The 14,954-nt window shown below is 34.3% G+C and overlaps 1 protein-coding gene across 3 annotated transcripts in view; it reads right to left on the bottom strand.

Moving 5' to 3' along the window:
* LOC145725951 (TWiK family of potassium channels protein 7-like) overlaps positions 1-14,954 on the bottom strand; it is a 255,546-nt gene that overhangs the window by 102,707 nt on the left and 137,885 nt on the right. For 2 of the 3 annotated variants that reach the window (XM_081974884.1, XM_081974882.1), the window contains exon 3: positions 14,881-14,898. The exons of the other annotated variant lie outside the window; for it this stretch is intronic. The gene's annotated coding sequence lies outside the window, so the exon portion shown is untranslated. The remainder of the gene's footprint in view (positions 1-14,880; positions 14,899-14,954) is intronic. 3 annotated transcript variants of the gene reach the window in all.

The following is a 14,954-nucleotide window of genomic DNA, read 5'->3' as shown; positions in this document are numbered from 1 at the left end:
ATTGGAGTTGAAATGAAAGAGCTAAGCAATTTTAAAATTATAAAATTGCTATTTTGACAAAATTGCTAAAAAGTATTAGTCTAAAAAAGTTAGTAACTAAAAAAGACAATTTATTTTTCTTATTTGTAAAAAATAATTGTTAACACACAAGAGAGATCAATACAGTTGTTATTCTTAAATATTTTTGATGTAAAATGTGTGAAATATCGAAACTAAATGTTCGTTTAAATAATTTCTGATCTGAAATGTTTACATGCACAGTTAATCTTTATTAGAGTTTTGACAATTGTGATGAAATAATATGCTTAAATATGTTATAAAGTCACGTGATAACTGTCATGTCAAAAATTGCCTCGATCGAGACGTACGGCTGTAAGAATAAAAGTTAGAATTTTTGTGTCATTTACACCATCGATGTGAAAAACTCTAAAAGTGAGGATTTTAATCACCTGTGAGGTGTCACAAAGACAAAATGTGCTTTATAGTATATTGTTTGATGTTATTTTTAAAAGATTTTGGAATTGCAATAAACAAATAGCCTGAAAGCTAGATAAGACTTTTGCTTTATGTAGAATTTTTTAAAGCTCTTTTGAAAAGTGAATATTATACATATCTCTTCGGCCATAATGATATAACATCTTGAGTTGTCCATCTGCACATAGTTGCTGTCTTATTACAACTTTGTCTTATTTTATGGGAATAAATTCTGTTTTACATCAAATTAACAATTAAACAAATAAACAATTTATTATTATACAATAATTGATAAACTTAGGGCAAGGCTAATGCCTTATTTGGACTGTGTCCACTTTGACAGTTCATCATTCACTTTGTTATTTTGAGGATCCTTGAAAAATAGAGATACTATTATCTGCCAAGAAAGTATAGATAGTTTTCTGGGAAAATAACTCACTTAACTCAAAACCTTATTATTAATGATGTTTTGTGTGTATTATTACCTTTCTAAAAACAGTAGGTAGTAAGTTATACATTCTATTAAATCAAGCAAAATATTGACTTTTATCAGAAGAACTAAATCCTAGTATCAAGTAAAAATAGATTGAAGTATAAATTCTTATAAAACAACACAAACTTTTCTTTGCATTTTGTAATGAATAAACGTGACACCAATCTCAAGCAAAGTCCTTTTTATAGATTATTCGGTTAAGCAGAACGAAGTAAATTCGTTCCTTTAACCTTTTCTATCAGCTAAAACCAAACCAGGACAAGGATTTTGTTAATGATTGCAGGTGTCACCGCAGATTGTAGGGTTCCGTGATATATCTTTGACGCTTGTTCTCTTGCCTTTTTAAATTTGTTTACCACAAATATATTGACTGAAGGGAAAAACCACTTAACGTAAACGATATCAAAAATCATTTAGAACTTTTAATTTTACTTCGAATTTACGTCGCAATTTACCATGTTTTGCGAATGCTGCTTGTTTGTTTCACTTCTCTCTAGTGTTAAAATTGTAAATTAAATTAAAAAAATTGTTAAATAGTCAACGATAACTCGGTTATTTGAAAAGCTACAAGATGGTCCTTTTTACCCGTTTGTAACCTAAAGAGCATTTTTTGACCACTCTGTAAGTGCCGAAAACTGTCCTACAAAATAGTGCTTTAAAACAAAATGGCGTCAAAAGTGACAAAAACAGTACATTTTCAAAAATTTTGATCAACCATCACTGGGTTACATGAAAAGGACAGGGTGGTTATTTTAACGGTTTAGTAGCTCAAAGAGTCCTTTTTTGATCACTCTGTATGTGCCAACTACTGCCCCAGAAAATAGTGCTAAAAAAACAAAATGGCGTCAAAAATGAAAAAGTCAGTAAATTGATCCATTTTGATCCACCATAACTTGTTTAATTGAAAACTTACAGCATGGTTATATTTACCGTTTAGTACCCTAAAAAGTTCTCTTTTGGCCACCCTGTAGGTGACAAAAACTGTTCCACGAAAAGGCTTAAAAACAAAATGGCGTCAAAAGTGACAAATAGAATAAATTTCAAAAAACTTGATCCATTTTAATCAAACATACCTCGGTTAATTGAAGAGCTACAAAATGGTTATTTTTACTATTTAGTAGCCTAAAGACCACCGTTTTAATACCAAAAAATGCCCCACAAAATAGTGCTAAAAAGCAAAATGGGGCCAAAAGTGACAAAGATTAATCCCTAAATTTCAAAAAACTTGATCAACAATAACCCCGTTTAATGAAAAGCTACAGGGTGGTTATTTTTCCTGTTTAGTAGCCTAAAGAGTCCTTTTAAGAATACCCTGTAAGTACCAAAAACAGTCCCACAAAATGGCGCTAAAAAGCAAAATGGCGCCAAAAGTGACAAAGACAGTATATTTCAAAAAACTTGATCAACAATAACTCCGTTAGTTGAAGAGATAGAGGGTGGTTATTTTTACTATTTAGTAGCCTAAAGAGATTTCTTTGGACCACCCTGTTAATACCAAAAAATGTCCCACAAAATAGTGCTAAAAAGCAAAATGGCGCCAAAAGTGACAAAGACAGTATATTTCACAAAACTTGATCAACAATAACTCCGTTAGTTGAAAAGCTACAGGGTGGTTATTTTTCCTGTTTAGTAACCTAAAGAGTCCTTTTGAGATTACCCTGTAAGTACCAAAAGCTGTCCCACGAAATAGCGCTAAAAAGCAAAATGGCGCCAACAGTCACAAAGACAGTAAATTTCAAAAAACTTGATCAACAATAACTCCGTTAATTGAAGAGCTACAGGGTGGTTATTTTTACCGTTTAGTAGCATAAGGAGTTTTCTTTGACCCTGTAAGTGCCAAAAACTGTCCTAGGAAATAGTGCTTCAAAACAAAATGGCGTCAAAAGTGACAAAAAACAGTACAGTTTTCAACAACCATAACTCGGTTACTTGAAAAGGTACAGGGTGGTTCTTTTTAGCGTTTAGTAGCTCAAAGAGTTCTTTTTTGATCGCCCTTTATGTGGCAACTACTGTCCTAGAAAATTGTGCTAAAAAGAACAAAATGGCGTCAAAGTGACAAAAACAGTATATTTTCAAAAAAACACTAATGGAGAATTATTTTTCTTTTCTGGTGCATTCAATATTTTAGAAAAGTAAAACTTGCTACTTTTAAAACTATCTCACAAATGCAATTTTAATTTTTGCTGCTTTTTTGTTTAATTATTATTTATTTATTATAATTTAAATTCATTTTGTTATTTAAAAAAAAAATATTTCTGTTTGTTCTGTTGTTAACTTTCCGTATAATACATTCAGATTTTTTTCCGAAATCACATAAATATAGTAACCATTTTTAGCTTTTTTTATGATAGTTTCTCAAGCCTAAACGATTCTATTTATTGTTATTACAGTTACTTAAGCGTGAGTAATATAAAATCACCCTGGTAAACTCGGTCCAGTAATCTGTCAACTAAGTTACTTTCACAAATATTTTTCGAGTGGTCGCTTTCATCTAACTTTGTTAAATTTGTCAACAAGACGAGATAAACGCAAAGTTAAAGTTGTTTAGGCACATTCCACTTCAACCCTTTCAAATTCGCGTCCCGGGCAACGAAAACTAAATCCGAATGTAAATATTACGAGGCAAAATCTGATAAAACGAAAAAGGCAAAACTCCATGGGAAGCTGCAAACGATTTATTTGCTTAAATTATATTCATATTATTATTTGCATGTGTTTGGAAAATGTTTTGGCCGAATGCAGTTTTCTGTACTCAAAACCTTTTATTTATTACTCAGGGAAATTTAATGTCGATTCTAGGTTGACTTAATCGCCCTAACTTGTATAAAATACGGATAAATTAGCAAAACCTCAACCACGTCATTTAGGCGACAAATTAATTTCCACGGGACCGAGGAAAAAAGGTACGAAAAATTGTCGATTCATTAGCGTCTTCGCAAAAAGGTACCTCAGGGCCCCTTTTTTTTAATGTTTTGTGCTCCCGGCCTTGGATGACGGTCATTAAAAAAGTTTCTTTCAACGAGGTCTCATTTTTGAGATATTATGCTCGTCTAATGCTCCCTCTTGAATATGGTGGGGTATACTTTTGGCTTTACGTTGACGCATTTATTATAGCTAAAACCCATGCATGGAGCCATCAGTACACAAATGACTTTGGTAGTAGTTTATTGTTGGCTTAGCTCGAAGTTGTATCACACAAGTTTATAGGAATCAAAAAGAGTTCAAGGGTGGATTAAATTGAAGCAAATGTTGCGTATTTTGTCGTATGAATATCTATTCAAAATATCGTGAATAATTCCGGAGGTATTCGACAAATACTGAAAACTTTTTCAGTTCAAACTTATAATGCAAAAAGATTTACGTAGTTTTTTCCAATTTACCATATTATAGTCAAACAAAAAAATCAAAACACTTTAATCACAATTTATAAACTGTGATATATTAAAACTTTTATTTAAATATTCTTTTTTTTTTGAAATGACTGAAAATATACCAAAAAATTACTTTTGGGATATTTTCTGCTCAATGGGGTTTATAATTTAATAGGATAAGACGCTCATTTTTTTTCAATTATTGTCAAAACGTCATAATTAACAAATTTTACTGAATTGTTATAAAAAATGTGTTTGCAATGTTGTCAAACCGACAAATTCTACCAAGTCGGTTCGAAATGAGATTGCAATGCATTTCTAGAAGTAAAACCTAGATAAAAATAAAATAAGGTCTTGTGATCTTGAGTAAGAATTACAAACGAAGAAGTACTCCGAAGAACGGGATGTGAGCCTGAAATCATGCTTACTGTGAAGCGTAGAAAATTAGAGTATTTTGGGCATATCATGAGAAATAACAAATACACAATTCTCCAAAACATAATCCAAGGCAAAGTTGATGGCGGACGAGGGCCTGGAAGAAGAAGAATTTCATGGCTGGCTAACCTGCGAAAATGGTTTGGAGCAACATCTACTTAACTGTTCCGATGCGCAGCCAATAAGATCCGCATAGCCATGATGATAGCCAACGTCCGTAATCGGATAGGGCAATAGAAGAAGAAGAAGAAGAAGGCGGAAATTGCTTAAATAACTTTACTGTACAGGGTTATAAAAAAACTTAGCTTAGGTAAATTATAATCTCATTTTTAATCCTCCAACTGCTGAGGTTTTTAAACAAAGCAAATAAAGGAATCTTTAGTTCTAATAGAGTATCAGGGATTTTGGCAAACATTTGAGTTCTGTAATAGATATGTTTTATACTTGTCACTACTTTAAAAGTAAGCTCTATTATTTAACTTCCTATTTGCTCTAAAAAATTGAAAAACCTTGAGAAACATTTAAAAAATACGGAAAAAAAGTGTCAAATAATATATCTTTGAAAGCTTTAATAGTTTATCATTTTTAAGGTTTGGAAATCATAATTTTTCAGACTGTCTGCAATTATTAAAGCTTTTTAAAAATTCTTTAGGATTCCAAGAATATTTTAAAACTGCAAATTAGAAATTATGATTTTTAAATCAATTTGAGACTATCACAGTCTTCTAGAAATGTTTTCAAGAACCTATCATAACTGTTAAATGCCTTTAAAATCAAGTTCAATCTAATTTTTAGCTCTAATGGTCAAGTTCTTTATTAAAGAAACTTTAAATGCTCGACTTCAAAGAATTTTAGAAAAAAGGGAAAAAACTTTAAAGCTTTTTCTGGAATTTGGAAATTTTAGAATATAAAACTGTCTAATTCGCAGAATATCTAAAAATTGGCTCTAAAAGTAATTCTATAAGAACACCTCTAAAGTACTCAAATTTTTGGCAAAAATGTGTCTGATAGCTCTGAAGTCTGTTCTCCAATTAGCTCTGTCTAGAATTTTACTGAAAACTGCGGAATTACAACTTTGTTTATTGGAAATTTCAGAGTTGTCTAAAACTTCTCAGACTTGGCACCAATATTTTTAATTAGCAGATGACTCTAAAATTGTTTCTACTTTCACAGATGTTAGGTTTTATTAACATTTTATCACATTCATTTCACTGGCAAAAAAACAGCTTAGCATGTCAAAAGTAAAATTCAGCAAATAAAAGTTTGTAAGGAGATTTTTTCCTCTTTTTCTTACTACCTTCTTGAATTTGTTGGTGTCCCTTATCGAATAGGATGCCATATACTACATTTCAAAGTTCCAGTTCATTTCTTTCGAACTAGCTGCTCCTTAACCGACCCTCACATTGCGGTATAAATTGGCTAAGTTTGAGATTTGTTTGCCACCAACTTAAGAACTTATTTGACATTTAGTCAACTAGACGTTTAGTTAACTAAGTAAATTCAACTAACTTTCTTTAAAATCGTTTAGAGCTAGTGGCTGTTTTGGTAGTAATAGTTTTAATTATTTTTGAGGAAGTTAATTAAAAATTATTTTTTAAACTATTTGTTATAACTCAGTGCTGGAAATATGTGGTATAACAAAAGTTTTGTATATTTTCATAAAGCTTGAGGCGGTTTATGCAGCCCAGCTAAAAATGCTGTAATGTACTTATAGGTATAAACTTTAAAATTAATTAAAAATTTCCTATCAGTGACTGTTTAATATTTCTTTTTTAAATAAAGTTTATTTTGATTGTATTTTGATACAACGAACAGCAATGATGACAGTGATATTTCTTCAAGAAGGTTTCGGAAAGAAATAGAAAAGAGGAAGACTGAAGTCTGGAGTATTGAAATTAATACTCAAAATTCACGTGTTATATTGTTTGTTAATTTCCAAATTATTCACTAAAAACTCTCAAATATTGATAATAACAATAATAAAGAGTCAAGTCAAGTCAACAATGAACGAAAGACAACAAACAACAACATTGAATATTAAATTGAAAGACAACATTGACAATTTGTCAATATCAAATACGTCATACAACTACAAACGTAAATTACCAATTTGAAAATTTTGGATATCTTCCTGGAAAGTTTTGAAACTTTCGAAAGATATCCGAAAATTTCCAGAGTTGGTCAACTTTACTTTAAACCACATTGGCACACAAACACATGAAGGCAACAATTATAAAATACAAGTCACTTGACCAAAGAATAGTAATTTTTGAGATGGCAATAGTGTACAGACAAAGTGAGACACTACAGTTAAAAAATAGTCACGTGATCATAAAAGTAGATTCAAGTGTGAAAATTTGCTAAATCTCATTTAGACAGTGGTAAAAGCGGAAACAGTGAAATCACACGTAACTAAAAATGCAATTTTTGAGATGGCAACACTGTAAAAACATGGCGGCACAAGTCAAAAACAGTCACGTGACCATAAAAACATAAATTTAGGTGCAAAAATATGCAAAATCGGATTTAAAGTGTAGTAAAGACAAAAATTGTAAAATATAGGTACATATTTACGTTACCAAAAAATCATTCACGTTCCAACCTAGTTTATCAGTTTGCAAAAGTGATTTGACTGTTTTTGTTTACGCAGCCGCACTTCCTGACTATAAAATGACGGTAATATTACTATACGGGCTGGAATAAACCTTTTAATTTGTGTAAAAAACGGTGAAAAAACGTAGACCTCTTTGACGAACTACCTATGACATTTAATGACATGCTTATGTCATTAAATTATTATATGATATTATATAATTATTATATTATGTGGGGTTTTAATGGAAAGGCAACACGGCAAGTAGTTTAACTGATTGTATTAAATAAGATTAACAATAAAAGTTGAAAAGAAGGTACAGAAACACGTAGTGATCGTCGTAACACTCGTAACGTCGTTAATCGTTTTATCTACGTCGTGGTCGTCGTGTCTGGCGTTAAATCGTGCGCACCGGCTTGCTTCGTATTTAGCACTGCCGCCGCACCGAATCTCTAGGTCGCTCGCCGACGTCGAGTCTGTCTGCATCCGTACGGGGCTGGCGGAGGGGAAAGGGGTTTCTAGCCGCAGCCAGACAACCTTGAATACACCGAATACACGATATTCCCACAATTCGGCCGTCCTGATCATCACACGCCTCGGGTGATGCTGCTTCATCTTCATCTTCATCTGGCCAGTCTAATCCTTTTATAAAAAACTCTGCAGCACCAGTAAACGGTTTCATGTATTCCGCACAGGTCGAAGTCTTGAAGGGTCCATCGTGGCATCCGACTTTTTCCACATCGTAGGTGTCTTTTGGCTTTACTTTCACAACTTTGTATGGGCCAAGATATTTGCCTTTTAATTTTAGATTAGGTCCAAACTGCGTGCGCTTGATGGCTACTAGATCGTCTAATTTGTATTTTGTAGGAGATTTACGTCGCAAATTATAGGTTTTCCTGTTTTCGTCTTGGAGTCGTTGAATCTGAAGTCTTGCTGAGCGTCGTAGTTCTTGTCTTGCATGATCAAATTCTGTCTGCAGTTCTTCTTCAAGCAACTCTTTGATTCGTAAATCGGTGTCATTTCTCATTTGCACTCCAAACATGAGTTGGAAAGGGGTGGTATTTATGGATCTCTGATAAGTCGAGTTAATTAGTCGTTGCACCTTGTCGACATACTTAAACCATTTCGTTGGATCCTCTATAGACAACTTAGACAAAACAGATATGATTATCGAGTTGATCCTCTCAACCTGGCCATTGGCTCGGGGTAAACCTGTTGTTATCCGAGTATGGTTGATTTTGTTATTGAAACAGTATTCTTGGAATTCTTTGCTCGTAAATGCGGATCCTCTATCTGAAATTATATTCTTCGGGTTTCCAAAATTGGTTTTCTGAACTTCCAATTTGTTAATCACTTCTTTAGTGTTAGTCGTTTTCGTTGGATATAGCCACATAAATTTCGTAAAGGAATCAACGATCGCAAATATGTTATAATTCTTATTAGTCGACTCTAACGGGCCCAAGTGGTCGATGTGATAGGTTTGAAGTGGTGTTTCTTCTTTAACCAATGGATTTAAAAAGCCTTCCTGCTTACCCCTTTTACGATTATTGAGAATGCATGGAATGCAAGCATTCACAATTTTCTCAATCTTGACATGGAGTTTTGGAATATAATAATTCCGTTTCAAAACCTCCTCAGTCTTTTTGGTTCCAAAATGTCCTTCTTCGTGAACTTTTTTGATAATTTCATATTGCATTGTTGCAGGGATTACTAACAGCTCTGTTGTTCCTTCCATTTTGAAAAGTACACCATCTTTTAAAACATAATGCTCGTAAGGACTGATTTGCAATATTTGTACTATTGCTTTAGTGAAAGAGTCATCTTTTTGTGCTCGTCTTACTCTTGAAAGTATGCTGTCAATTTCTATGGTCCATACGGGTTGGCGACTCAAAGCGTCCACATGCTGCATTTTAGTACCAGATCGATGTTGGATAGTATAATCATAATCTTCCAACAACAGCGCCCATCTAGCAACTCTTGTACTTAATTCTTTTTTCTTCATTGTCTTCTCAAACGCAGCACAATCTGTCACGATTTTGAATGGAAATCCAATAAGATAAACACGCAGCTTCTTTAAGGCTTCCACGACTGCTAACACTTCTAACTCGTAACTACACTATTTACGTTCTGCATCTGTTGTTTTCTTGCTGACAAAGTACACGGGATGCAACTGATTATCTTCTAAGGATCTTTGCAGTAAAATTGCTCCCAATCCATCTATTGAAGCATCAGTGTGAAGTTCCATTTCCAAACCTTGTTCAAAAATTTTAAATACTGGTTCTTCAGCTAGAACACGTTTCAGTAAATTGAAAGCTTCCTTTTCTTTGACTCCAAAAATAAAATTCTGGTCCTTCTTCAATAAGTCACTTAGCGGCTTGGCAAGCGTCGAATACCTAGGAATAAATTTCCTAAAGTACCCCGTGAGTCCTAGAAAACTTTGAATTTGCTTGATCGTCTTTGGTTCGGGATAGTTCAATACAGCCTTAGTTTTATCACTAGATGGATAGATATGTCCATTTGCGATTTGGTGCCCTAGAAATTCAACTGTTCTCTGTAAAAACTGACACTTTTTAAAGTTTATTTCAAGTCCATAATCTGCAGCTGTTGCTAAAACTTTCTTTAGTCGAGTCAGAGCTTCTTCTTCATCAGGAGCCGGAATGATGAGATCATCCATGTACTGCAACGTCACACTTTCGTCAATAAATTCTCGAAAAACTGTATTAATAAATCGTTGAAATACAGCTGGTGAGTTGCACAAACCGAAAGGCACTCTTCTAAACTGATATTGTCCCTTGTGAATAACAAAAGCTGTGTATTTCCGACTAGATTCTTCGACAGGAACATGGAAAAATCCATTCTTCAAATCCAAGGTGGTAAAAATCTTTGCGCCTTGAAGTCTATCTCGTTGGTCTTCGATCAAAGGTAAAGGAAAGCGATCCTTGACAATTTTTCTATTAAGATGGCGGTAATCGACACAAACTCTCGGTGATCCAGACTTCTTTTTCACTACGACAACTGGAGAAGCGTAGTCAGAATGACTAGGTTCAATAATTCCATCTTGCATCCATTTTTCCACTTGCTCGTCTACAATATCTCTTTCTTTGAATGGCAGTCTCCTTGGGCTGGCATAAACGGGTTCGTCGTCCTTCAAGATTAATTTCATCTCAATATTAGTCGTTTTAACTTTTCTTGGTTCATACGAATTCACCAGTTCGATGATTTTCTTCCTCATTACTTGATTGATGTCTTGTCCAATGTTAATATCATCTTTCGTCCCAGCATAATCTATCTTCATTAAGTCCAAAGTTTCAATGTTTTCAGGTTCTTTATTTATTTTAATCAAGGATAAACCATTTGACTTGGATATGCGAACTTCAGCTTGTCCTAAAAGTTGATTTCCCAAGATCACTTCATGATTGCCCATTACTTGGTTGTCTGTCACGTATACAGTGTTAGGAAAATATTCTTCATCAATCTTTAAGTCACACGAAAATTGACCTAAAGGCGTAACCGTGGAACCTCCGAATCCTCCAAGAACAACATTGGTTTCCTCTAGCTTGGGTGTTCCAATTTTCCTATACGCATTTTCGTTCATCAAATGCACGTCACTTCCAATGTCGAAAAATGCATTGAAGGTCACTCCCAGTATAGACACTTGTTTGAACGTCCGGTTAGTTGAAGTAGAATTTTCGATTTTGGCTACATTGTTTTCGCATCGTGGTTGGGGAAACGTTCTTCGTCGTTGATGTGGACAGTCCCTTGATTTATGTCCAAATGTGTCACAGTTGAAACATTTACATCCCTCACTTCTTCTTGTACATTCTGTAGACTTGTGTCCCAGTTGTCCACAATTAAAACATCGAATTCTTGGCTTTAAATCTCCAGTACCAACTGTCCTGTTGTTCGATGAACTTTTACCGTCGTGTCTATCCATTTTTTAGTCTTAAACTTGTCTCTATAATCTGAATAAACCCGTAATTTAATTTTAAAATCGTCAAGTCCTGTAGCGCCATACAACAACACTTTATTACTCGGATCGTCCGGTATTCCATCGATGACATAATGTATTAAAGCGTCTGCTTCGATTTGACCTCTGCTGGCCATTTCTCTCATTTCCAAAAAGTATTCATGTACTGACTCTCCTGGTTTTAACTTCTTTTGTGACAACATTGCATGCAAATTTGCACTAGTCATTTTTTGAGAGAACTCTTTTTTTAAGGCTTCCTTCAGGAATTGCCATGTTCTTATTCCCCTTTCACTTTGAACGAACAGCTTTGCTACACCAGTCAGACGTTTTTTGGCAAAAATAAAGCAGTGTATATCACTCCATCTCATTAGTTGAGCCATGTCTTCCACGTCCTCGATCCACTTTTCAATAGGGTAACACTTTCCTCCATCAAAGAGACGAATAGATTCCTCAATGTCTCGAAAATTCATTGAAAAATGTGTCTGTTCAAATCCACGTTCCAAAACAGTACGATTTGCTACTGCTTCATGATCGTCACTACTAATATTTCTAGTTAATTTTTGCTCAGAATTCCGCTGAGAATTACCACTCGGTACATTCAAAGGAAACGTAACATCTTCGCGGTGTTGAGGATGTACTGAAATTCTGTCATTATCCTCTTCAATCTCTGATTTTTCTTCTTCGCTTTCCGATTCATCTTCAGAATAAACAACTTCCTCCAAAAGCTTCAAATTTGACAAAGTTGAGCAAATATTTTCAATCAGAGGTTCTTTTTCTGTATTATAATCAATATGCAAAATATTTGCAATACCAGTTAAATCATTTGTTGACAAATTATCCTGTGCAAACTTTACTTTAGTTTTAAATTCTTCAGAGTTAGAACTGAATTCAAAACCCTTAAATTGTTTGACGTCTTTTTTCACGGATCTGCCATCAGCTTCACGTCCATACAGCAACAAATGAAACTTTTTGACAACACTATTAGGTGCCGTTTTAATATTGTTCGCGATAATGTCTATTTCACCAAGTGAACACATCGTTCCAAAAGTCAGCTACTAGGACTTTATCAACCAAATACTATACACACTTACGTTCGATAACAGTCTTAAAAAATGTTCGAAATAAATTGTCAAATCCACGTCGTAAGTAATCAACAATTTACCATCGGTCTACTTCATTCACACTCGTCGTTATTGAACAGTTCTTTAAATACAGTCTAAATACACAACATCAACTGATCAACTGTCTATAGTCTTTTTAGTCCATCGTTACAACTTTCAAACAAAACGTATTGCAAACGTTTTCAAATAAACCAAGGCCACGTACCTTAATCGTCATCAGCGTCGTTTTCTAAACGTTTACCTTCCGTTTTGAAGTCGTCCTACAGCTTTTCTAACAATGCCGTTATTGTCCATCAAAATCCCTTGCGATATCACAGTTGAATCGTCGTTAAATCACAGCCAGGTCCTGATTGAAACCCGGTAGAAATCACAGTTTAAGTCCTGGTGTAAATCGCGGTCGAGCCCCCAATATTTGTGGGGTTTTAATGGAAAGGCAACACGGCAAGTAGTTTAACTGATTGTATTAAATAAGATTAACAATAAAAGTTGAAAAGAAGGTACAGAAACACGTAGTGATCGTCGTAACACTCGTAACGTCGTTAATCGTTTTATCTACGTCGTGGTCGTCGTATCTGGCGTTAAATCGTGCGCACCGGCTTGCTTCGTATTTAGCACTGCCGCCGCACCGAATCTCTAGGTCGCTCGCCGACGTCGAGTCTGTCTGCATTCGTACGGGGCTGGCGGAGGGGAAAGGGGTTTCTAGCCGCAGCCAGACAACCTTGAATACACCGAATACACGATATTCCCACATATTATGTGCTTAATGTCACCTGACAGTTGTCAAAACTCATTAAATAGTGCCGTGAAACTGTAAAATGTCAAATAGTCGCGTCACTTTGATGAAACACGACGCAAATTGTTATTTGCAACTTTGTGGAGTTAAATTTGGCAGTTGTGACGTTAAATGACAGTTTATGATGTTAAATTTGACAGTTATGACACTTTACAGCTTGACACTTGAGATAAGCATTAAAATTCATTAAGCAGTGACAAACTATCAAATGCAAAACAGTTGAATTTTGACTTTACACCTCAATTGAGTCCCCAATTTTACATTTGTGAAGTGACACTCTAACATGTTTTTTACGCCACCTGACAACTGTCAACTGTCAAACTTTCATTCAGCGCTAAGACACAACTGGAATCCGCAGGTCCGCATTAGGTAGTTGTGTTTCTTTGATAAATCTCGTTGCAAGTTGTATTTATAGCTCCACAGAGTTGAATTTAACAGTTGTGACACTAAAAGACGCTTTGATATGTTTTTTACGTCAACGGACAGCTGTCAAAAATCACGCAGCTCTGACGCAAAATTACCAATCCAAAATAGTTCCAAAATCACACTGCACATTGTATTTATAGTTCTATGGAGCGAAATTTGACAGTTGTGACGTAATAATGAGTTTCTAAACGTCAGAACTGACAAACTCGGCTCCATGAAGCTGTAAAGATTACTTAAAGTGTGGTTCTTCCAAGAAACACATCTACTTTTAATAATTTCGATCTGAATTGTTGCTTTTGATTCGCCTTTTTTATAATTCTCTTAAATTCCCATATTTGTTTTTAATTTTCTTGGCATTTTATACAAAAATGTATTTCTAATGTTTCCATGTTTACTAAAGGTTAAGAAAATTAAGACAGGTGCTTTATGGAATATACTGGCAAGCCAAAGATAACCATCAACCTAATTATAACTTATTGAATAGGAGTATATTTTGATTAATTAACCTGCAGGAATCCATTGCCTAAACGTTGCATTTAGATTAAATGGACAGGAGAATCTCAATACTGCAAAGTTACCAAAATGGAATACTTTCCATTATTGTATGTATTGAGTAAAAGTGTATTTTCCTAATCATTTTACAAATTGAAAAATTGTTATATCGATTTTTTTGAGTTTATAAGGACAAAACTGATATCTAAACAGACACTTTTTTATTTAGATACGTCTAAGTGTCCATTTTATTTACAGTTCTTGAAGAACTTGAATTCTATTGAGTTTACTGAAATTTTATTGAATAGAAAATGATGTCAATAATCTCTCTTTCTATCCGTTTTAAAACTAATTTAATTATGGTGGACAATCGAAAAGTATTTCCATAAAGCAGGAACTTAACAGTTCCGGTCAAACTTTACGTTTGAGGGTCACTTGAAAACAGAACCCTAGACCAAAACTGTACACAAACAGACAAAAGAACAACCTTCACAGAATTCCTGGGTGTGTGTAATTCCCCAATGCCGGAAACAAAAACGGCTTGATAACAATTTGCTGAAGTGGTGTCTCCGGGCTAAAAACACAAATACGTAGCCGGGAAACGGCCGTTTAGTTTTAAACTAACTTCCTGCTCTTTTGCACTAATTGCTTTTCGACCGAAATGATTTGCACATTCTACTAAGGGCCACTTAACTTCAAATGAACAGTCACTCACCAATGGCAACTTTGAAATCTGCAATAAAAAAACATAAAGATTAGTGTTGAAATATGAATGTTCGAACATTTCTA

Source organism: Ips typographus, linkage group LG3 (assembly GCF_016097725.1).
Source record: "Ips typographus isolate SLU linkage group LG3, UJ_Ityp_2.0, whole genome shotgun sequence".
Taxonomy (NCBI): domain Eukaryota; kingdom Metazoa; phylum Arthropoda; class Insecta; order Coleoptera; family Curculionidae; genus Ips; species Ips typographus.
Note: the sequence above shows the minus strand (reverse complement) of the source record. Positions and strands in the feature narration are given on the sequence as shown.